Source organism: Podarcis gaigeae (genome assembly GCF_964106915.1).
Source record: "Podarcis gaigeae genome assembly, chromosome: 2".
NCBI classification, from domain to species: Eukaryota; Metazoa; Chordata; class Lepidosauria; order Squamata; family Lacertidae; genus Podarcis; species Podarcis gaigeae.
Window position 1 is genome coordinate 56,548,664 of NC_139679.1, and position 24,928 is coordinate 56,573,591.

Genomic DNA, 24,928 nt, shown 5'->3' on the forward strand with positions numbered 1-24,928 from the left:
GTCCTGTGACTTCTTTCTTGAAATATTTTTTGACTCTCAGTGGTGAAATGGCACATACTGGGCCATGGGTGGCAAGAGATATTCCCTGGAGACTTATGGCCAGAATTCCTAATGTCATAGAACACTTCTTTGTTTATAAACTAACTTGGTTTTGAAACTAAGAAGCAGCACGTCGAAGGGTACTCGCCGATTTGAATTCCCAACAAGGCATAGCCCAAAGTGTGTGCTCTGACATCACCCACCTATCTGAGCAATCTCAGTTGGAATACAACCACTGTGGAGCTGGTTATCTGAGGCGAACGACAAAATAGCACAAGAAATGGACAAGAAATGGCTGAGGTTTGGGGTGAGGAGAGCACAAGACTCAATAAAGACTCATAGCGGCTATTTTGAGCCAGGTGTATGGCATAGGTCAGGGGTAGGCAACCTAAGACCTGGGGGCCAGATGTGGCCCAATCGCCTTCTCAGTCCGGCCCATGGATGGTTTGGGAATCAGGGTGTTTTTACATGAGTAGAATGTGTGCTTTTATTTAAAATGCATCTCTGGGTTATTTGTGGGGCATAGGAATTCATTTATTTTATTCAAAATATAGTCCGGCCCACCACATGGTTTGAGGGACGGTGGCCCACGTCTGAAAAAGGTTGCTGACCCCTGGCATAGGTCAAGAAAGGCCCTATTAATGTCCCATTAAATTACATGGTAGTCTTTAACATTTCAGTTCAATATTCCCTACCAGACAAGCCATACTATCTTTGTATATGTTCACATAGATAAATGATGATGGCTAGAATTCAGCATCATATGAAAGAGATTGTTACATCAGCACAAGCATATCTGCTTGACAGATGAAACTATTTCTCCCCACCCCTTGTGCTGTTCTGGGGTTTTTCCCCTGATACTTCCAAGCAGATTTGGGGGGGGGCAGGCAGCAAGGGGAGAATGGGGAAAGCCCCATTGGGCTAGAGGGACTCATCGTGCTGGCTTTTGCTAGTGGAACAACTGAACTGAATCCAGCCCATAATCCAAAAAGGAGTAGGTAAGCACATAGATTGCATCAGAAGAGGATGCTTACAGTAGATCAATGACTGGTAAGTTGAACTCTATCATGTATTTGGTTAGAACGCTTTTTTCAAAAACTGCTTGGGCCCATGCAATGTGTTTGTTTCCTTTGCAAAAGTAATTGTACTGCTGTTGCAATTTTAGTACTGTGGCCAGTGCTTTTCAACAAAATCAGCCACTTCACAAGTTTATTAGCATTGGTAATAAACACTATGATGTCTGTATTATTCCCCTGTAAGAGGACTTGGCCTACCATCACTTCTGTGCTTTTTTACCCAAAGTACATGTGCCCATATATGTAATCTAAACAATGTTTCCAAAACTCTTTCGTTATGCCCTCTAATACATGTCAAAAAAAGTTTTTTAAGGTAATAATAATTGAGAATGTGGGGAGAGAGGAAGAGAAACCCTTCTGAAATATCTCTCATTTTCTGAATCAATTAAATGAATGACCGTGTTCTCTGTTATGGTTGTGTTGAGACACCAATTTCCAAACTCCACCTTTTTTATTTTAAAAATGGCTACCACCATTTCACCTGGTAAATAAAATTGTAAATAGTCCCATGAAGCCTTGTTTTAATAGACAGGACACATTACTCTTGCATGCTGCCCCTACTACACACACCACCAAAATACTAAAGAATATGGAAGATTTAAACTGAATCTAGTACAACCTTCCCATTTGAGAGCATTAAATATTTGTGAACGGCTTCCTCAGAAACTGATGTAACTGCTCAGCTGCCGCATCCACTGATCCCTGAAGATAGTGGTCAGGATGTTTTGTGAGTAAAACATTTCCAATCAGGTTTTTAAAATAGGTCTCAGCATCTCTCCAATCAACTGAGTAGCAGGATATCCTCTTCCATTTAAACCTGCCCAAGTTTCTTCTGCCTTACTGGATGTTGAGAGAAGCTTCTGGGAAATCACCTTGGGATCCATTTGCATCCCTCTAAAGTGAACGAAAGAGTTCCAACACCTTTAAAAAGGAACGTTCCAAGCAAGCACAACAGGGTTACATCAAATTGGGTGGAGGAGAAAATAACTAGTATGCACATGGGGCAGGTACCCTTTCACCCGAATCTAATTCTCATCATCCTTTCCGGAGAAAATAGTAAGACAGAAAATGCCAGAAGCTAAAGAACAGGAGGAAAGGGGTCATAAGAACAAATCATTAGAAACATTACAGAAGCCAGCAGGAAAAATACCTTTTGGAAAATACTCTTATGAGTTTATCTTTGCTGTTTGAAAACAAAAACACCTCAAACTCTGGAAGAAAAAGATGCTATACTTTTTAATTCTTTTTTATTATTACATTTATAGCCCACTATTCATCTAAGAAGCTCATGGTGGTATACATGTTTCTCCCTCTTCCCATTTTAGCCTCACAATAACACTGTGAGGTAGGTTTGGCTGAGAGATGGTGATTGGACCGAGGTCGCCCAGTGAGCTTCATAGCCAAGTGGGGATTTGAACCCTGGTCTCCCAGGTCCTAGTCCAACAATCTATCCATTACACTTATGCTACAGTATTTTAAAAATCACTTCTTTTAAAATAAGCCCCTAAATGGCTGTTCCTCTACATCTATTTGTAATGTTGCAGAGAGCAAAATAACAAACAAGAATCACAGAATTCCATTTCTTGTCAACAAGAGAGAGCAAATCCACACATTTTGTCCTCCACAAATGGACCATACTGTTATTTATATGTTGCAAAGGTGTCCTTCTGTTTCTCAGAGAGCTCTGAACTGCATTTTAGCCTCACACAGCAAGCAACCCACTCAGGCCAGTTAAGCAGAAAGGCGAACCACCAAGCCTTGCAGCTGAATGCTGCTTGGAACCAAAGCATTCCACACCACCGCATCCAGTGCTATGCTATAACTGACCATCTTAAACGAGAAATGCTAATAACGCTAGAGGCATCCATTAAATTCAGGCTTATTTGCAGGAACAACTGATGCTCTCTTGTAGTGAAGGAACCAAGCAGGGCACCCAAAAATCTCAAACATCTGGACTGTCTGGGTATATTCTGAGGTGATTCCCACCCACCTCTGCAGCCTTCCCAGCTTTTCAGCTTTCTCCCTAACGCTCCCACCTCCACGTTACCATATCAAAACCGTAGGACGTGCTCTCACACCAAACTCATCTTGAAAGAAGTTTGAAATGTACAGTCATGACAAATGGGATTAATATAAGCCAACAATTTTTTGACAGGGGCCGGAGGAGAAGCCCTAGGCCGCTTTGCCCCCTCTTTCCCACTTTCTCTCCCCCCCCCCCAGTAGTTTCTTATTCTCCCACTTTAATAAAACAATATCTACGTGGCCCGAGGCAGGTGCGATTTTCATAATTTATGGGTTTCGGAGACAGGAAGAGAGCTCCGGAGTTTTATTGTGCTTTGCTCACTAAATGGCATTCCGATTGTCTACATATCATTCTTTCAGGCTCTGCTATCTGGCAGGCGTACAGGCCCTTTTGGAACCCACCTGTCCCTGCTGCCCTCAGGCAAGGGATAATTATGAATACATCTGTATGTGCTAAGCAGGAGATGAATGAAAAATTCTCCTCATTTCCCCATGTCATTAGAAAAAAACTTCCTGCATTGACACCTCTATTAGCACTCAGCAACTACAGGCTTGAAATAAACCTCCCTCCGATTCTTCCATTTATAAAAATAAGGAAATCTGCCTTCCCATCCCTAGCTTCTCTCCTTGCGTTGCTCCATGTGGACATATGCAAATCTATCCCAGCAATTCCCTCTCCATTGAAAGTCTTGAGATGCCATTTATATTATTAGGAGAGTGACTCAGTTCTGTTACAAAACCTGGGGTGAGGCTGCAATCCTTTGCGCACTAAATTGGAAGATGGCATGTAGTGAACAGCGCAGTCGTGTGTGTGTGTATGTAAGTCCCATTGCATCCAGCAGGGATTACTCCTCAGTATATGTGTATAGGATTTCAGCCTTACATTGCAATCCAACCTATGTCTATCAGTGCGTGTCACTGGATCTTAATCCCGGTTAAGTGCAGGACAGCAGCCTCAACCACAAATTCACTTCAAACAAACAGAAGTTACATTGTGAATGATCAATTTAGGAAATTAATTTTTTTTTAATCAAAATCAGATTTTGAAATTCATCAACAGCTGAACAGAGCTCCTGCTTGTACAGTATGAAAATAACATTGCCAGCTAAATATGTAAACCTGAATCCCGCTGAAATATGAAATTTGAAATATGTGAACTTTCTTCTTGCTACCGTTGGACTACTGCCAGTTGAATCTTGTTGCTGCTTTCTTGAGATAGCTATTAAGCTAATAATGTCTCAACCAAGTTTAAACCATTTATTTGTTTGTTTGTTTAAAAACAAACCTGCAACTGTGCATTGTAGAAAGCCTAACAGGCAGCTGTCCCACAAAAGTGGGGTGATGGTAAAAGAGTGAAGAAATAAATGTACATGCTAATGCTCTCTCCCCTCAGCCTCAATCATATTTTTAAAAGCTGATGGTGGATAGGTTTGTTCCCTGAAAAACAGAGGGAAACATTTCCCCTTACAAAAATGAACCAGAATGTTTATTAAAATGTAAGATTAATTCATGACAAAATACCAGCCGCATGCACCAGTGGCCCATATTCACAGAAGAAGATAAATTTTATGGGGCCAGGTAGGTGTAGGTCATAATCTCATTTTAGAAATACCCCTGCAATCTGCCAAGAACTGTGGCATACGGTAAGTTGTGACTGGTATCAATAGGAGCAGAAAATCTCTTTCAAGGTTGGCCTCATAAAGTTTTATTCAGTAAAGTTTTATTAGCTCTCAGCTTTAGAAAGTTACCACATCTGGTCACATCTGCATCTAATTTAAGTTAGTTTTAATCAAAGCGGCCCTTTCATTTAGCAACTTCCAGGATGAACAATCAATATATCCCAATGCCGTAACTGAATCTGCAAGAGTTGTCATTGCCTTGTAACAAAAACATAAAGCAGGCATAGCAGCACAGTTTTCTTGGACCCATTCAAAGATAGGTAATTACTAGGATGAGATCTTGACAGAAATTAAAACAAACAAACATTATTGGATGCCAATGACCAAAAGACCCTTGGCTTGTATTATTTGCATACTGTAAAGAACTGATACCTCAAGAAGAACTAGAAATAATTATTCCTCCATTAACTGACTAGCCATCTGTCAGGAATGGGAGAGGCCAGACCCAGCCCTCACTACAGATGAATGGTTAATAATGAGAATCTATATGGTTAAGTTGATGAATTTTTTTAGGGTTGGAGAAATAAAGCAACAGGAGAAAAACTATGTTGAGAAATGCAACCTGCTTATATTATATTGGAATAACAAGGCACAGGGCACAATTAATCCGTACCCATTATTAGGGGAAATATAGACAAAATGAATGCAAAGAAGCATAATGTCATTGTACAGTGTAGGACAATTATTAAAGGTAAAGGATCAATGGATGATTTATCAGTGGTGAGCAATGATTCATTTTCAATCAACAGCCTACTTACTACTACTACTTCTACTACTACTACTACTATTTCTTGCATTATCTATTAAAGGGAGGCAAATGTTGAAATAAGCTAAGCTACAGGCTATGTAGTATGGTTATTTTTAATATGTCAAATGTTAAATGCAAATATGTTGATAATGACAACAGCAGCAAAATAAAATCAGCTTCCCTTTGCAACTGGGAACATTTCGTACTCCAGTGTTTTATACTAGGTGAGGCATTCAACTCCTGCCTTGCCCTGGAGCAAGCTTCCCCGGATAAGGTCGCTGTGAGTGATGACTTTTGCTCACTTTCGTACCCCCATCCCAAGTGTGTCAGGTTCTGAATGACAAGCCAAACCCATGAATGAAAAGAGTGGGCAAAACTGCAGCACAGGAAGCTTTCAATTAGCTTGGATTGAGTTTCATAGCTCGACTAACGTTTTTCTACAACATCGGCTTCCTGACTCAGCATTTCCTCTGTAAATAATTTATAGCCGAAAGAGCAAATGCCAGAATCCTGGCAGGGAGTGGAAGGAGGGGGACACAGTTAATGCTAGAAGGTAAGGAAGAGAGTCATTCTTCATGCTGGGCGCTGATGATGGCCTCTTCTCAGACAATGCAAGAGGGCCAATATATGTCACACAGAAAAAGAACCCAACCTTCCAGGAGGATCACCCAAATGGCTTGCCTAGAGAGAAATTGCCCTTGCATTTTGCTTTACTTCCTAATGACAATAACCTCCTGCATGACGCAGGGAATTGCCAAGCCTCTCCTGCCCCAAAGGGACCATAAAACTTTACAGATTTCAGTCAAATAATCTGGAGTAACAGCTACTGCTGAAGGCAAGCACCAATTGCTGCATTAAAAAGCAAATGTTTCTTCTTGTAAAACAAGTAAATCGTAAGTGGTGTGTGTGTGTGTGTGTGTGTGTGTGTGTGTGTGTGTGTGTGTGTTTTAAAGGTCAAGGCAGAATGTTCTAAAAAGGAATGCCAGTTGAAAAGTTTAGTTTACAGTTGCTTCTTTGCAAATTCAGATTAATGTAAGCAGAATCACTGGCTTCCGTTGATCAAGTCATCCTATACTATTTGTACACATCACTTGGGAAGACAGGCAAACTAATATCAGTGTACTGGAAGAAGCAAAGATCACCAGTGTCGAAGCAATGATTCTTCAACATCAACTTTGTTGGATTGGTCATGTTGTGCAGATGCCTGATGATCGTCTTCCAAAGCAACTACACTATTCCGAACTGAAAAATGGAAAGCTTAATGCTGGTGTTCAACAAAAGAGGTTTAAAGACTCTCTCAAGGCAAATCTTTTAAAATAAACCATAAACACTGACAATTGGGAAACACTGGCCTGCGAACTCTCCAATTGGAGAACAGCCTTTACCAAAGGTTTCATGGACTTTGAAGACCCTCGAACTCAGGACGAAGGGGAGAAATGTGCTAAGAGGAAGGCACGCCTGGCAAACCTTCACCGTGATCAACGCCTGCCCTGAAACCTATGTCCCCCCTGTGGAAGGATGTGTGGATCCAGAATTGGCCTCCACAGTCACTTACAGACTCACTGTTTAGACTGTGTTCATGGAAGATAATCTTACTCGGCTACAAATGGTTGCCAAAGAATACTATTTCCTTGATAGACTGCAGTAGATACTATAAATTTCACAATAGTATTAGAAGAAAAGGACACTACCAATGAACACTGCTGCTAACCTCCTGTTTCTGAACACGTTTTTGAACACACCCAGTGTACATCTTTAAGACAGGCCAGTTCTTTGAGGTGCTTTCCTTTTGTTGTAGTTGAAATTCTGACCCTTGCCATACCCATCCATTCAGTGTTTTGATATCTCAGGATAATGCATCGTTAGCATATAAAGCCAGGTACTCAGAAACAGATATGCTCAGAATTAGTAGAATACTGGAAAGGTTTTGTCACTGTGCAGTACCAGTCTGACAGTTCACTAGCCTCCTTTTTAAAAAAATACATAAATTAGTACATGTTTTAGATCATATTTTCAATGGTGGCGAGTGTTAGGGCCCTTGCACTGAATTTTTTTGCGTCGTTGGTGTTGGGCTACTGCCAGGAGAGAGGTCCACCTCCTACCATACTTTGTCCCTCCTCTGTTGTGACATGCTGCACATCATTAGCACATGAAAATTGGGTTCCCCCAAAGCAGCAGGTATACTTTGACAAAGCCTGGGCCACTTCCACTTCAGATCAGATTTTGGCTGTGAGTCATAAACTGCCAACGGAAGCCCATGGACAGAGACAATTGCAGGAACCTGACAGCACCAAGATCCTGTGCATTCCATGGGAAGTGCAACTTTTAACTCTTCCAACCCGTCTGGCTGAGAGGAAGCGGGCAATAAATAACAGTGTAGCTGCAATGGAAAGGAAATAAGCTATTTATGTATATGGCTTTTTTAAAAAAAAAAATTGGATAAAATTGCTTCTTAATGATGTAAAATTCCCTGGTAAGTGAGCAGTGAGATGTTTGAACACATACAAACCTCTTCAGTAAGTACCTCAGGGATGTTGTGTACCCTGTTGTGGCAGGAAGCTGAAGGGGCAGTCTTGTGAACTAGGGGACCGTACTTAACACTCCTCTTGCAGACATGTAGGCCTGGGGATGCAACCAAATCCAGCTGTTGTTCAGATCTTCTGACCCAGAACCGCAGCAATAGTACTGATTCCAAGGAACTACTGTGCATCAACATGAGGCCACCACATGACAACAAAAGCATCAGCATGGGGGGGGGGCTATAAATAACAAAGGGAGCAGACTTTATTTGCACAGCAAATTAGCATCATATAAATGGCAGCAGGAGTTCTTCCTAATGCCACATGATCCTTCCTTCCTTCCTTCCTTCCTTCCTTCCTTCCTTCCTTCCTTTCCAGTGAACAAAATACAAAGTTTTTGACAATATGGAGAGCATTCCTGAGCATGAAAATGAGAGGGTCAAACAGCCAGAGGATAAGACCCGACAGGAGTGCCAACTTGAATAAAATATTGGGGGCACAGGTAAGCTCCGCCCTGCATAATAGATCACATTATGTGGCACACCCACACCCCCCCCCATTTGAATAGCAATGCCTGTCAACTTTTGGGGGGGCAGCCCCCCTCAATTATTTTTTTGGGGGGCAAAGGCGCCTCAGCCCCTAGGGGTTGGGTCCTACTGGGAACAGAATTTCAAAGCAACTGCCTTTTAAAGCTTGTGGTCTTTGGGCAATGCATTAACATCATCACATGGTCAGAGAAAAATCACAGGTATAGTCAACTTCGTAGACAATCATCATGAGATTGTTCTTAGCTACAAGAATTAGAAGTTGCTTTCTTAATAGTGGTTGTCTCCACTTAGCTCTCTGTGAAGCTGCTCAATGCTCAACAGGTTTGAAGTTGGGGGGTTTTTTTTTGTTTGTTTTTACAATCAAGCAGTGTATAAATGTTAGGAAATTAATTAATTAATTTCCATTGGGTGAGATATGTCTGAAGCAGTAGTGTAAGGGTAGATTTTTGAAATGCATAAGCTGTGGGGAGATAGTTGTTGTTTAATTTGACCTAAAAATGTTGGCACCTTGTTTTAAACATTTTAACTGTTAGTGGTATTTTATTTGATCCTGCTGCAAACTGCCCTGAGTTCCTATGGGAAGAAGGGTGGTTTTTGAAATATAATAAGCAAACAATGCCGTACTTCTGTCCTTCTGTCCCTGAGTCAAGATACTTGGCTCCTTTTATTACATACCCCAGTGCGCTCCTAGTGTTATGATACAGCTTTTACATTCTGAGATGGGGGAGGAGGATAGCACTCCCACTGGTTTTCTTTTGACATGCCTTGTTTTAAAGGGGAGGTGTGCATTCCATCTTCCATGCTGGAGAAGGGCTTCCTTGTGTAAGAGTCCAAATCCACATTCACTGCACAGCCTGAATTTACCAGTGCATGAATGGATCCCAACCTCCAAAATAGCAACCATCGAGAAGAAACCTGACAACACAGGGAGGGCAACAGGATTCCCACCCCGATATAGACTATGCAAGGGCACTGGCCAATAAGAAAACTGTATACTGTATATATTTAGTATCTATTTCAGGTTTGCTGTGATCACAAATACATATGGGAGGGTTAACATTTGCAAAAGGTCACAAATGAATAATGTAGGCATGTGGGTGAGGGGTGGAGATGGAGTTATGCTACTCATCACTAGCCATGTATAGGACACTTTCCACTAGGACAAGGTGACCTTGACACTCACCCAGCCAAAATCACTATAACAAGCAGGGAGGGCAGGCCAACTGCACGCAAGGGTGCAGAAGCTGCATTTTCTCAAGATGAAATGCTGCTTTTTGTTTCGTTTTGTTTTTTAATATTTTAATTCATTTTTACAAATAAATTCCAAAAATCATATAACATACTTTCTTATCTTATACAATGTTTTGAACTTCCATCAACCTCATTTATCACTTAATCTACATTTCTTAATTTCTCTATTACTTTTAATTGTCCTTAACTAATAACTCTCTTCATAATCTTCTCTGCAATGTTTCGCATAATCCTCCTTACAAAACTTCTTGCAGTCCAACTAGCGTAATCTGTTTATTACAATTGCTTTTCAAATAGTTCAGATATTGACTCCAGTCCTCTGAGAATCTCTGGTCCCACAGGTTTCAGATCCTTCCTGTGAAATGCGGCTTTTTGAGGGTTGAGAAAATGCAGTGTCCCCTCAAGAGAAGAACTGGCTTGGGGGGGGGGGAGAGATCAAGCGAGCAACAGATGAGTGTTTATTGTCAGAGGTGCCATTTAGGAAGCACAGGGGGAGTCTGTCATATGCTATAATGCTCCCGTAGCAAGTAAATCTCTCGCCAGTTCATAGGTTTAAAACACAGGGTAACTGTTGTTGTAAATCACATGAACAGCTGCATATGATGGCAGCAGACCCATGTCTGAATTTGGGTCACACCTAAATACCAACAAAGTGGCGGCATGAGAGAAGGTTAAGCAGTGGATGAGAGGGGGCTCTGAATTCTTTGCCTGCTCAGTGTTTTTACCTTCACAATAATTCTCCACAGGCTGCCTTTCCTCCAGCAGAACTGAATCCTGGTCTTGAAACCCACTCTTAAACCACTTTAACAGCCTTTACTTCCCCCAAAGAAACCTGGCCACAGACTTAGAGCCTTCGAAAAAGCATGTTAGCAAAGCCAGCCGTTACACCAGCCATGGGCCCAGCTCTGGAGGAGCAGGGTAATTTAGATGCTGTCATGCATGTGATGGAAAAGTGACCCACAGTCAGTGTGTCAGGATGTGGTGTAGTTAGAAACCTCCCTCGTTTCCACCCAGAGCTTTATTTTATTTTATTTTCATTGCGAGTGAATAGAGAACAGCCTTGATGCAGTCAACAACATTTCCCATGTGTGGGAACCACACACAACGTTGTCCTGACAAAATGAAGACATGGTCTAAAGTACACAAACATGCTCAAAAGAAGGGAAACCATGGCATTAAGGATAATAAACAACAAAGAGAGACCAGTGCTTATGAGTCATCAAGATCTTCCTGCCTCATCTTATAAACTGTGGGAATCCACAGTGGTACATCCTCTCCTTAAACCACCGAGGTGCTATTTTCCGCACATACCAAGTAATAGAAACCTGAAGGGTGGGACTTGAGTGCTTTTGCAGAGGAGGAGAAGGAGGAGGAGAAGGGAAAAATAACCGTATCTTGGTTCTTTCCTCCCTCCCCTTTCCTTAAATGGGAAACCAAGTCAGGAGGCCAAAAGACTGCATGGCACATAAATAGCATCAACTTCCCCAGCCAGATGGGTAAGATCACAATGTTCTTCCATCCCAGCGCAGTTTTCCAACAGCAAAGGGCTGAACAATAGGAAGGACATGAAATGCGAGGAAAGATTAAAGAGCTTGGGACATGTAGCCTTTGTCATAGCTTAGCATTCAACCATTGTTTATTGCGGAAAAACAGTTTCATCATCCATTACATCACTGAAGATAAGCACAAATGCTTAACCCTTTACAGTGAGGTCCCACCACCCAACTCTTGTGCTTTATTTCGTTTCAAGATAGTGAGGAAATGAATTCAAGTGGACTCTTGACACTTCCAACAGTGCCACTGCTTGGCAGTGCTGCCACTGCCAAGATTTCATGGCATTTTTGATGAAAAAGCAAACCTAGATGAGAGCTGTATGCAGCTATTGGATCAGGGATGGGGAATCTGTGGCCCTCAAAATGCCATTGGGCTATACATTGCTCTTCCGCTGTCTTTATTTCTGCTGGCTGCTTTTATACTGCTCTTTGATATTGTGGTGTTTTCAAATTTCTGCTTTAATGTTTTTGTTTAAGTTCATTTGATCGTACAATCAACTTTGTGCAAGCTGCTCCAAGGAAGCTGTTGAAGGATTGGGTATAAATCCCTTACGTAAACACAATATAAATAAATATTTCCCTCTGTCCATTCAGAAAGAATTTTGCACACTGTTAAGTCCTGGTAGTCAAAATAATACGATGGCAACAATGTCCCCTCAAACAACTTCTGAATATTACATATTTTGAAGGAAATAAAAGAGTTGAAACCCCTGAAATGTCAACCGTAAGTGATATAATTTCATGTTTTCACTAACCATGCTTGAGCAGCTCCTTTCAACACCAATAACACCTCCCTTGTTCTTTAGGCCTGAAACAGCCATGAAGCCAAGAGGCAATGCCTAGCACTTCTAAACGCACAGTTACCGTAAATGATAGATGACAGGCTGTGATAATGGCAGAGACCTTGTTAGTGACTGGGATTCAACCATCAGTTAAACATTCCAACGCCTAATGCAGGTTGTCCCCTCACCACACACACACACACACACACACACACACACACACACACACACACTACAACTATACAGTATCAGATCCTTAGAAAGGTGTGGAAGTCTGTGTATGAGGGAGAGGACAAAGAGGTTCTTTTGCTGTCCTACTGTTATATCACTAATTGCTTCAACAAATATTTTTCTACACATTCCAAACCAACTCAAATTCAGCCCTACATACATGTTCTGGCCCACTTCCCTTATTATTTTTCAAAGATATTGACATGCCTGTCCACGTTTTAGATTTGTACAAGTGTTAATGTTGGAATGATGTAATTGGATTTCCTGACCTACTTATCAGTGCAAATCACTATATGTATGGCTAACAATGTAATTGTATGAGCATTTCATAGCACATGAAAATCTTAGGGTTAATTTTAAAGCAATCTTTCAAAGCTGTCCAAAAAATATTTCAGGATTGATATCATATTAGGATCAATTGTTTGATAATGTTTCTAGAACCAGCCGTGCTGGTCAGCTGGATCCAGCTGCCCTTTTAATTTCACACAGTGGTTAAGTCCAGCAAACATGCTTCTTAGAACTGGCTCTACGGAGTAATCAATGTCAATGGAAGAGTCAATGCCAATAATTGCAATCATTTCTGCTCTACCAAAGACCTTTTTGGACAATCATGCCATAAACTCTAAATACACTTTGGCAACTGCCTAGGCATTGGAAAGCATGCAGTAACTAGAATTTGGCCTAGATATTGCTCCATTATCCCATCACCCAGTGATGTGATGGGCACCCCCAATATGTGCCTTTGCGATCCTCCTGTTTGTATCACTGTCTTGCTGTTCAATAAACACACAGGGATGGAAGACAAGAGAAGGGAAATGGCATTTCCCCAGCATTTTTAATGGATGAAGCCCAATACCATAATTCTCTGTGCAAGTCACCACATAAAATAAAAATTAAATACAGGTCACCAAAGCTGTTTTATGACTGTATTTTTAACATTGTTCCAGTGTTAACAGCAATTGCCATATAAAAGAGTTTGACAGAAAGAGAGAGAAAACCAGTCGATGGAATAAGTAAAAATAAGCACAATAAAAGCAGTGGATCAAGACTCAAGATTTTAAGATTGCAAATTTGAAAGGTCAAGGAGAATAAAAATGTCTTCACCTGGTGCCAAATGACCATAAAGAAGGTGCCAGGTGAGCTTCCCTGAGGAAGGCACTCCACAGCTAGGGTGCCACCACTGAGAAGTCTCTGTCCCTGGTAGTCACCCACTTCATTTCACTTGGAAGGGACATCTGGGGCAGAGCCTCTGAAGAGGACCCTTAAGGTTTGGGCAGGTATATCCAGAAGGTGGAGATCTTCCAGGTCTTTAAGGGTTTTCAAGGTCAAAACCAGCATTTTTAACTGGGTCCGGAGCAGGCTAGGACCATTATGTACTTTGCTGCAGCAGTACTGGAAAAGTGCACTTTTTCTGCAACTGATGTGGCATATAGATAGTGGGAAGATTTCCTGATTTACTGCAGTAAGTGCTTATTTCTTGCATAATAAAACCAGGAATGGTTCAAAGGCACCAAGAGCCATTCAGTTGTGGGAATGCTCAGGAGGGCCCATAGCTCAGTGGTAGAACATCTGCTTTAAATGCAGAAAATCCAGGTTCAATGCCCAGAACCTCCAGGTAGGGCTGAGAAAGATCCCTTCCCTGAAACCCTGGGTTTAGACAACATGGTCCAACAGTCTAACCCCATATAAGGCAGCTCCCCTTTTTCCACTTAATAGCTATGCATTTTGTATTTATGTCTTCTTCTTTCCATTTGTAGGGGAAGTAGGTGGTTTGGGTATATCAAGAGGATGTTTTCCAAATGTCTGCCAACATAATTTACTGCTAAGTAGAAGGCCAGCTGGAATGTGCAGGAGAGAACAGAAAGGAGGTGGTTGACAAACACAAGAAAGAATGTTAACTAAGCCCAACCTGACCACTGAGTACACAGACAGCATTGCCCCAGGCAGGAAACTATTGTCAGCCAATGAAGAACCACACCCACCCAAGTTACATGGACAGCCTGTGTCTGAGCACAGGAAACTCTCCTTAAGATCTGAAATGAAGAGGATGTCATTATCTCACAATGGAATGTCTGCTTCATTCTTCAGTGGTTAGTACATGAGTCGAAAGCCAAGGTGCCTGTAAATCTTATTGTTGGATAGACTAGGGGCCGCCTGCTATTTGTCCTTAAGTATTTTGGTTGGCTGAATGCTATCAGTTTCTGGCTTTCCCTAAGCTCTTCAGATCCGATCTCATCCTGATATTTTTGGGTATCTCAGGCAGGGGTGGCAAACCCCTGACATGCTCTTCCGAAAGCATTTTTTTCCCTCCCTCCCCCGCAAGACCTCACCACTTTAGGAACCAGTGGCAAAAAGAAGAAACATAAAACAGCAGAATCTTGTAAATATATATATATATCACGGCACAAGGTTTCATGGGCTCAAACCCCCTTTCTCCTATGCAAGAAGTGGCACCTATGTCTCTGATTAAGTGGGTTCGACTCCACAAAAATGTATACATAATGAATTTGTTAAGTCTTTATGGTGCCACACAAGACTCTGTTAGCTCTGCTGCAAACCTCTCTGCCCAACCCTGATGGGGATGCAAATTGCCTCCTCCCTGTTTATCAGATCGGTCAATGGATGAGTGGAAAGGGGGCAATATATGGGAATATATATGAAGTAGATATGGGAAACCTTTTTGGCCTGGTGGGCCAGATCTTTAACACATCCAGCCACAGGGCAAGCATCTGGCAGCATAAGGATTCTTTAGATTATAAAGAACTGGCTTTATGAGGAATTGAAACAACGAAGAGTTGTTGTTAAATATGATTATTTGAGTGGACCCAAGAGCAGGAAAGATTGTGCTACTAGATACCACAAGCGCAGGGGAAGCAGAAGGAACTGGTCACAAGAAACAACACCTTGAAGATGCACATGAATACTAGGGCTAGTCTATTTATTCTTTTGTCTTCCTGCAGCCTGAGTGACATGCTTGCCCAGATGCAAAGTCGATGTAAAACACCTCTGTTGTGATATGGCTGGTTTTTACTAGGGTTGGGCTGTGGGGGTTTCCGCAGTATGAGTGCCTGAACAAGGTGGAGCAGAATGAGTCACAGGAAACAGCTCACCTAACCGGCAGAAGCTGTAGCTGTTAAGTGACATAGTTGCCATATATCATCCTACCTGCATTATCAGAAAACAAATCTGTCCCAGTCTAGGAGATCTGATTAACATAAACAAATTATCACTGAAAGATTTAAGTAGCTCATTCAGTTGAGAAACACAGAGTGATGACTAAGCTGTCAGTTTGGTCACAACTTCCCATTTCCAACCTGGTGTCCTCCAAACATTTTGTGCTACAGCTTCCAGCCACACCAGTCAGCCAATGGTCAGGGATGATGGGAGCTGTGATACAATGATGTCTTGAAAGCATCAGTCAGAGAATGAGATACTAGGCTATAGTACCACATCAGTTAAACATACCCACCAAAATCAATGTTCTAGATTATGGATTATTTCAGAAGACGTCCACTACATTTTGCAAGCTGTGTACTTGGCGACTGCTGCAGTTCCCCCCACTGTTGTGTTTGTTGAAAGTCTTCCTGCCTGAACAAAACCCATTTCAATAACGTGGAAGATTTAAATGGGAATTGTCAGAGGGATCCAGGACCAGAAACTCAGTTTGAAGAGCATCTAATAAGATTGGGCCCTGCAATTGCCAATAGGTGATAATAAATAAACATACGAAACAGGCAACTTCCATCACTGATGTCTCCTGTGGAAGCCCTATAAAAATGAAAGGGAGCTCCACAAATCCGTAATTGTACACTGGCACAGCTCCCTATAGTTTGAACTGAGCTAACTAGGGAAGAAGGAATTCCCAGTGGGCTGTGTGCCAGACAGGGGTAACCAACACAATACTCAGGTGAAAAGGAACCAGAATAACATTAAATTCTGCTCTCCACCTTGAGGCAGGAGAGCTATATACACCTCATGCCTTCACAAATTGTGCAGTGGCCACTCAGAAGAAAGGCCCGTTGAGTTTCTCATTTTGCTCATGTAAGCATTTTATAGGATTGCAACCTGACATATTCTGTGGGCCAATCTTTTCCGCACAGTGTGCCCAAGAGAAGGGGTGTGTGTGTGTGTGTGTGTGTGTGTGTGTGTGTGTGTGTGTGATGCAAGACATTTGCGGATATTTCCACCACTACCCCAAAATCACTCCCATTACAGTGACAGCTGGAAATGCATTGCCACAAAAATCGCCACTGAGAAGCTGCAGCTGGAAACTCAACTCACATGCTCCATTGTCCATGCAAATGCATTCCCAGGGACAACTGGGGTTATGAATATCTGAATGCCCTAAATATTCCAAATCGCTAAAACACTGCTAAGTCTGTTCTAAATAATGCAAGTTCCTTGGTTATGTGAGTTTTATTAAGTGTAATCTGCTTTTAAGTAGCAGACAGTGCAGTAGTTAGCTGAGTCCAATGTTTCAAAGTCTTCCTATGTATTCATATTGCCCTAAAGGCAAGTGCATGGCACCGTCAAATCCAGCCTCTGCTTATTCAGTTAGACTGCTACTTTCCTAAAGCATCTGAGGCTTAACTGGAAGGTCTTTCATCTTGGCCTATGCTGACAAGTGCAATCCCACTTAAGTCTATGAAATAGATAAGATTCCAGCCTCAGGTGTAATGGCTGTACCGTGACCACATCCACAACTATGTGTTGCACGTGCAATGAACTCCAATAAGCTATTTTTGAACAAATGCCTTGGGTGCCATAGAAAGGAATCGAAAAATCACAAGTAACAATTTGGCTGTATTGGCGCATGGCACTAAGTCATGGTTTTTTCAGCAAACCATGAGTCATTTCACAGATGAGCAAACAAGTCGTAGGTTTCTCCTCCAAAACTTTATCTATTTTCCAGCTGCTCTTGCCTTGCACATTTGTAGCTTGATAAGTGTCTGTTTAAGCAAGACTGTTGTGTCAGATATAACTCTAAACCATAGTTAAAACAAGCTGTGGTTTATAATCCAAACCAATATGGCCTCACATCATGGGTTTTGTGTTTTGTTTTTTGCAGAAAACAAACCAAGGTTCAAATAAACCATAGTTAAACTATTGGATCAGCATTAAGTGTAAACAAGGCCGTTAAACCACTTATGCATTCTTGAAGGTTCATTGCTGAATGTTAACATTTCTCACTAATTTTATTTATAAGGGCCGAAGCTCATCTGCACAGTACATGCCTTGCTTGTATTAAGGCCAGGTTCAAACCCCAGCATCCCTAGGTGGGGCAAGGAAAAACTTGTCTCTGAAATGCTGGAGAGCCACTGCCAGTCCGTGTTGGCAATACTGAGCTAGTCAAACCAGTCGTCTGGGCTCAGTGCAAGGTAGATTCCTATGACCTTGCTCTGGGAATGCCAAATTCCCACTGAAGAACAGGATGCACATCTTAGGGAACAAATCAATAACCACAGAGAACAGTTCCTTACGACTGTTCTCCGCATAAGCGCTCCATTCTCAGCCCTTTGTAAACCTTCTGAAAGGAAAACTGACTGAAAACTCAGAGCAGTCAGTACAGCACAGACTATGGGCCCAACCGGCAAAGAGCTCTATAGCAACGGATTCAAGGAAAAGCAGAAACGCCTACTCTCGCCATCACCACAATGGCAAAGGAGAAACCACTTTACACATGCATTAGACCATTTTACCAATGTAATCAAACTTGAACTTGTTACCCTCAAGGCATGTCATAGTGTTTTCAAGTAGGCGGGCACTGTGTGCATAGGGGGATTTTGTTTTGGTTTTGGAAACAGGGAGAGCCAGTGTGGCGTGGTGGTTAGAGTGTTGGACTGGGACCTGGGAGACCACGGTTCAAATCCCCACTCAGCCATGAAGCTCACTGGGTGACCTTGGGCCAGTCACCAGCTCTCAGCCTAGCCTACCTCACAGTGTTGCTGTGGGAATTATTAAAAAAAAAAAACCAGAAAAACAGGCTAAAACCTAAAGTCCTGCTGAAGTCTGTGGGGGGTACTCTTGAACAAACATATCTATGATTACACTGAAAAAGTGCAAAAGAGATAATCAAGGAGAAGGCGGCAAAAAAATCAAAATGTTTGGACCAGCCAAGAGTAGCTCATCACTAGCCCTTTCCGCAGGGCTACCCAGCAACAATGACTAAATTGGGGCACTGAAAAATGACTCCCAGAGCATGAGATTGTTCCTGACTCATCTGTCAATATGTTTCACTTGTGGTACAACTCGGGTACCTCCAGGATCCTAGCCTTAGATCTGACAGTAGAAGGGAGCATGGGTAGAAGAAACAGTTCAGAGCAAAAGAATAATTTATTATGGCTGTGTACACACCATGCATCCTTCTCCCAAAAGATCTTGGGGACTGTAGTATACCCCTCACAGAGTTACAATTCCTAGCATGGTTTACAAACTACAAAATGTATGTGTTGTCCACAGCCATAGGATCATAGGTAAGTATCTCAGTTCAGGCATGGGCATTAAAAAAAATACAAATATGCATTTCTTTTAATGGTGCTTTTAAGGGGCAGAGTGCAAGCTCTCGTTACCAGGTTCTAAAAAAAACCAAGCAGACACACTCTAAAACAGGACTAGTTAATCCAAAACGAGAGCAGAGCAATCCTCTGACCTTTGTGGTTAGATGCACTGCATGGCTTCTCCAGCCCACAGAGAATCTCCAGTCGTCTATGCAGGAAATAAAAGCCAGGAGCGAGAGGAAGTCTCCAAAGAGCCATAGAAGTTGAGGCGAAGGCTTCTTGAATGGCAAAAAGCAACCACATGCCTGGACAAGGATCCTCTCATATTTGGTGTGGTAGCATTATATAAGTAGGTCAGGTGGGCAACTCACATGAGATCAGACTTGATTACCTGTTTACAGAGGTTGAACAAAAGGAGAAAGGAAATATATAGACCCACCCTGCTGGTTCTTTCTTCATCCACATTCATTCCTCCATGTACACAATAGTTTCATCCACATTCATTCCATGTACACAATAGTTTCATCCACATAGTTTCATCCACATTCATTCCTCCATGTACACAATATTCCCTTTTGCAGTGACGTTGGATGGGGATTTCTTTAAAGTCAAGTCAAGAAGAATATGAAACTTAAGAGTGGATTTTCCAGCAGAGAATATTGGTTGAATATGAAACTTAAGAGTGGATTTTCCAGCAGAGAATATTGGTTGACGAGATCAATATTGTTACACATACCCGAACTTCTGAGAGATTTCAGGTGTGGTTCCCTTCCGCTAGTTCCATGGGTTGGTTTCCTTGAAATGAAGGTCACATAAAACTGATGTCATTTTTGTTCTACATGGTTCTATTAACTCAAACATGGAGTAAGGTGGAAGGCTCACAGCATTAACAAATTAGTACCATTAACAACTTTAGCAGTCACCTTGTGGTGCGGAATTCCACCTGACAGCTATAAAATCACAGAAGTGGGAGAGGGACCCCAAAAACCAATTCAGTCCATCTCGTTTTACTGTTCCGCCTTCCAAAGAGGTCTACACTCCCCATACCATGTAATAACAGCAACAACAAACAGTAAAACAACAGGTCCTATAAGACACACACACACACAGAGTACAGTAATACAAGATGGAAACATACATGACCGAAAGCACAGTTAAGGTTCGGGAACTGTGCATCTTCTTTCGTTCCTTGCCCCAGATGTAAGAAGGAGCCTAGAAGAAACACATGATTAGAAGTAACGATCATGAAAAAAAAGGAATGACGGGGTGTTTCCTGGTGTCGCTCATTACCATCATTCCAAGCAGAGGCTCCGAGGTACTTGGTTCTAACGGAGCTTTAAAATAAGAGTTGAAAAAGCAAGCAGCACCGTCCATCTCATGTCACTATCTGCATAAGCCTTCATGTAAGGAGGTGATGGTTGACGGCAGCCTAGCAGTGCTCCTTATAAAAATTCCAACTGTGCAGAGCAGCAGCCAAAACCAAATGCTATTTAGAATGAGGAAAATGTTTGCTTTGTTTTACTGGGATTCAGGCTACTTTCCCCAAACCTTCAGCTGGAAAGGAATGGAGAGGGCCGTGTTTTTCATGCAAACAGAATCTCCCTATCTATGTTTATCTATCCAGAATCACAGACTTGGAGAGTTGGAACCTGCTGCAATGCAGGAAAATAACCAGAGACACATTTGAAAACTTGTTTTATTGTTAGCTTTTTGGTTTCTTTAAGTTTATTATTGTTATTCCTTATAAAAGTGTCTATAGAGCGCCCCCACCAAACTAACTCCAGGCAGCACAAAGAAGTGAGAGCTAGTTACAGGAAGTAAAAATTGGCTTCTGTTCTGTAACACAGAAGAAGCCAGTAGCTCAGCTTTAAACCACTTCCTTTACCTAGTCACAATGCTCCAAGGAATTTCCACACTCTGGCATGACTTCCATTTCTAATCTTGGGGGGGAAAGAAATATTATCAGAACATTCTGCTGTTGTCTCAGCCTCATGGACTGTTTGGTCTGGCGTTCTTCAACTAAGCTAAAAGATCTTGGTTTCCCCAGGGCAGGGATGGGGGAAACCCTTAACCAACCTACCCACCACCAAAAAAAACCCAAACAAAACAGAAGAACAGAGGAAAGGTTAATGGCACTTTACAAGTGGCCTGAGCTGCAGTTGTAAATTTATAGCAGCTCCTTAGGGCTGCCACTTTTCTCCTCTCTCTGTGCCATTAATCTCAGCATTCTGGCCCCACATGTATCTGCATTTTGTAGAGCCAGGGAAGGAGCTGGAAAGGGCATCCAAAGTGATCCGAGGGCTGGAGCCACTCTCCAATGAGAAAAGGTTGCAGTGTTTGGGGATAGCAAATTTAGAAGAAAAAATGTGAGTAAGGGGGGGACATGGTAGAGGCTCATAGAAATATGTTATGTGGATAAAGTTGGATAGAGATCTATTGGTCTCCCTCTCTCAAGAATCCAGTGAAGCTGACTGACAGCCAATTCAAGACAGACAAACGTTAATATTAATTTACGGAAGGCAGTTTAACAATACTACAGGATAGTGCAATGGCCACTAGCTATGATGTTTTTGTCTCATGGAGGACTACCAGTATTACAGCTATATGCAAGTTTAGAGGCTTTTTGACTCTGAATACCAGATGTGGTATCTCCCACAATGGTGGGAGAGGGCTATTATCCTCCCATCTGGCTTGTGGATTTCCCAGGTGTATCTGGCTGAGAGCTGTGTGAGCAAGATGGTGGACTGAATAGGCGTTCTTATGTACCTATCCCTGACAGTCACCTTATCCTATAATTTCTTGGTGTCAAGAGCAGAGACTTATATAATATGGCAAGCCTATGGCCAGAATATTGTTTCCTGTTCGCTCTCTAGCATCTCCAGGGAGTAAAGGCACCAATCTGTCACTCTGGAGAGCCACTGCTGCCAATCAAAGGAGACAGGACTGAGCAGGATGGACCAATGGTTTCAGTTGGCCCAAGGTATCCTATGCTTCCCTCTGGTTTCAGGTGCACATACATTAGCATTCCACCTTGGCCACTAGTACCCTTCTCTCATCAAGGGCACCAAGTGCTGCTTGCCTGCACAGGCTACTGACACACCTTTAGGAGGTTGTCAACACCTTGTCTCATAGTCTGTTTCTCTGGTGCCTTGTTCATTTTTTCCATGGTAAGGAAATATTTTGCAGGTGGGACTTCTCCTAACAATGATGGGATCACTGGGATGAGCGAAGGCACACCTGCCCAAACCTTCTTTGGTAAGAAGTTGGCAACCACTGCCCTACGCCCCTGTTTTCCAGGTGTAAGGCTAAGAAAGAGGACATGTTTTCAAGCAACAGTCATCTCCTGCTGTGCACAGATGCTAAAACATTCCTCATTCACCGAAATTATCCCTATGCATGGCCAACTACCTCAGTGAGATCATGGGTGAAATCGGAGGATGCTGCTTCTGAGAACATGATTGATACATAAATGGAAAACAGGTAAAGGGAGTAAAATCTAATCCAAATATTTACATCCTTCTGTATTAATAATTAGCCAAATGAAGCAAATGGCACATGAATTGATTGCCCAGCATGCCTGCTGAACTATTCAGCGTGCACATTCCTGTTTAAGTCTGAGTTCAGTCTCGATTGATGTATAGGATCATAGAATTGCAAGGGACCATGAGGGTCATCTAGTCCAACCACCTGCAATGCAGGTATCTTTTGCCCTACATGGGACTCAAACCCATGACCCTGAAATGAAGAGTTTCATGGTTTATCTCATGCTTCTAGAGGGGATACTGATTTTGTAGTCAGTCTGCCCCTTGCATTAGGTAAGATTGCACAACATAATTTGCTTTCCTGGCTATGACCTCCTTTGGCCAGGAACATGCACACATTTCTCCTCAAGCACATTATTGAAACTGGGCCTACATTCGAGTAGTGTCACTCAGATGGGGAAACTGAGACATCCATCCTGGGCAAAAAATGAGAGATCATGTAATCCACTGACAATTATTAAAGAAGCATTAAACCATGCAATGTTTGCTTTCAGCTTGTAATCATTTGGCATGTTGTCCAGGGGACTGGTGGAAAACCATCTATGATGAGCAGATCAGACACATTGGTGCCCAACTGCACATTATGCACAGAACCTATTATGCATAGGTTGGAAATGGGACACATCATGGGCCTAGTCGGGGGGGGGGCAGGAAGGGGCAACTGCCCCCTAAATCAATAAAAATAAAAATACATAGCAAACTGAGGTTTTGCCCCCCCTAACAAAAGGCTACGCTCATGGGACACATGATTCTGACTAGCTAGTGCTGATTCAACATTGCATATGAATGTATTGGAGATTATTCCACTTTATCTGAATTCACTGAGATTTTTCTCCACCAGCACAGTGTTGTGACAGTGACCTGTTCCCCACTGTCAGTAATTATGCTGCCATGACTAGATACCATGATTATATCGAGATCATAATGCACTCTTTCCACTAACTTTGTCCACTATGGGAAACAGCACAGGCCTCCTCCAGAATGGTGCTTTTTTGCGGGTGTATTCTGCAATGTGAATGTATTCTAGACTGCACATCATTTTGCTTTACTAGTTGTTCTGCTATGTTCTCCAGCATCATCTCCTTATTGCCATCCAGAGGAGCCCTCTTGTGCTCTAGTGCAACTAAAGCAGGCTAAAAGCAAACAAACCAGGACATTTGTGGTATAAAAAGTTATAGGATTTCAGCAGTAAGTTGTGGGACACACACTGATTAGAAATGAAGCAGCATACTTGCCCTGAAACCTTTGCAGATGCAAATGGTATTGAAAGTCGGAGAGCGTACAACCACCCCAATACCACCAGGAGCACAAATCATCATGAATGTACCATATATCTGGAGAAGCCCACAGACAAGGTTTCCTGGATTCTCACTTCCTGCCACTAGCTTGATGACCTGCTTATTCCTTCTCTCTCCCCACTCCATCTCCTACCTCTTTTATCTTTTTACAAGTCATAACATACATTCCAAGACCCTCCCTGTGATGGGCCACTATCATGGAGAATGAACATACTCTTCTTTTTGACAATTCCTTTTGAGATGAGAAACGGCGGGGAAACACAGCTCCGCGGCAACTTTCCCAGTCCCGCTGATGGCTCCCCAGTGTATTGGATCTCCTGTTTTTTTGGTAACAATACGCAGTTCTATTAGCCAGGGATTCTTTGGGCTGTTTATTTTCCATCTGCCCTTATGTTCCCCCACAAAATCCAGGCCGGCCTCTGTTTTAAGTTTAGGCTTCGAAGATGTAAGCGCAGCAGATGAGCAAGCGCATGAAGCCAAGCGGAAACAACACAAGTGAAAACAAACACCATATGTTTGGGGGGGGTTCCTTCTTTCCTCCCAAGAAGTGGAAGGCTAGGACTGGTTCAGACAAACGCCTGGGGACGCCATGGGATGATTGCACGAAGTAACAAAAGCAGCATGTCTGAATGGACCACTGGGTGATGGGAGAGTTCCAGCTGCAAAGGCGCAAGATGGCACATGATGCTGCCTTTACTGAGCAATGAGCAACCCTCACATGAACCAGCCATGTGAAACAGTCTGATGTTTTGATTGTGTTGACAAGGCTTCACAGAAATCTCGCGGAAGCTGGCAAGAAAGATGCCTGCTTCTAACAGTTCAGAAATAAGGGATTGGCTCTGCTGTTGGGCAGACTGAGGCTCAGATGCTTGGGTGGGGGTAGGGGTGGCACCCATTAGTCATTCCACCTGAGCCCTCTCCCCATACCATTGTATGGCTTGTCCTAGGCCGCCCTCCCACCTCATAACTAGCCTGATGCCCTCAGATGCAACAGGAGACATCTCCCCATTGCTAGTATTGAAGTAAGATTCTGCAGATGAAGGGGTGAGAGAGCCTTCACCTCAGGCAATATAATGTCTTGGACCAGCCCTGATGTCTCTTAGTCACATATTGTCAGAAGCAGGTGCCAGGAGCAGGTCAGCA